The sequence below is a fragment of the Etheostoma cragini genome, unplaced genomic scaffold (assembly GCF_013103735.1).
Source record: "Etheostoma cragini isolate CJK2018 unplaced genomic scaffold, CSU_Ecrag_1.0 ScbMSFa_4108, whole genome shotgun sequence".
In the NCBI taxonomy this organism is placed as follows: Eukaryota; Metazoa; Chordata; class Actinopteri; order Perciformes; family Percidae; genus Etheostoma; species Etheostoma cragini.
In genome coordinates, this window is record NW_023268446.1 from 17,156 (window position 1) to 18,321 (window position 1,166).

Here is a 1,166-nt window from a genome sequence, read left to right on the forward strand (position 1 = left end):
CTGGTGGGGGGGGGGGGGTAATAACAGCAGCTAACTACACCACGTGTACACAGCCACTGTAGTACTGTAAATACTACAGGAAACTACTGTACTAGTACTTTTTATCTTCTGTTGGGTTTAATTAATTGTTGTGTATTTTCCAGTGAATACATAAAATACTGTAAATGAAGTACAGGTACTTTTACTGTGAAAGAATTCACAGTAAAAGTACAGCAAGTTACTGTGAATTTATATTTTGATTTACATCTTAAAGGACTTGTTTTTGTTTTTTAAAACGTTTTTTGTTGCTTTTTTCCAATGAATACATAAAATACTCGTAAGTTACTGTAAATTTAAACAATATGTGTGACAGTGTGTGTAAATAATGATTCTGATCCTGATCCTGATCCTGGTCCTGATTCTGATCCTGAGTCTGATCCTGATTCTGATCCTGATTCTTGTACTGATCCTGATCTTGATCCTGATTCTGATCCTGGTCCTGATTCTGATCCTGATTCTGATCCTGATTCTGATTCTGATCCTGATTCTGATCCTGATTCTGATCCTTGTACTGATCCTGATCCCGATTCTGATCCTGATTCTTGTACTGATCCTGATTCTGATCCTGATTCTGATTCTGATCCTGATTCTGATCCTGATTCTGATCCTTGTACTGATCCTGATCCCGATTCTGATCTTGATCCTGATTCTGATCCTGATTCTGATTCTGATTCCGATCCTGATCCTGATTATGATCCTGATGCCGATCCTGATCCTGATTATGATCCTGATCCTGATCCTGATTCTGATTCTGATCCTGATCCTGATTCTGATTCTGATCCTGATCCTGATCCTGATCCTGATCCTGGTTCTGAAACACAGCTACATACCATCCTGAGCTGCCAACCCGCCGCTGATCACCCGCTTGATGTAGATGCCGAACTCTTCTCCTGTCTGGTCTCGGTAACCTCCGATGATCTTCACCCCTGCACAGACCACTTTAGGTTACACTGGGAAAATATTCACCGTTAATTTACAGTAATATCTGAGACTGAGGTTCTGACTTCATAGGTCAGGAGGATCAGAGGAGGATCAGGGTTAGGGTAAGGGGAGGACTGGAGGAGGTTAGGGTTAGGGGGGTTAGGGTTAGGGTAAGGGGAGGACTGGAGGAGGTTAGGGTTAGGGGG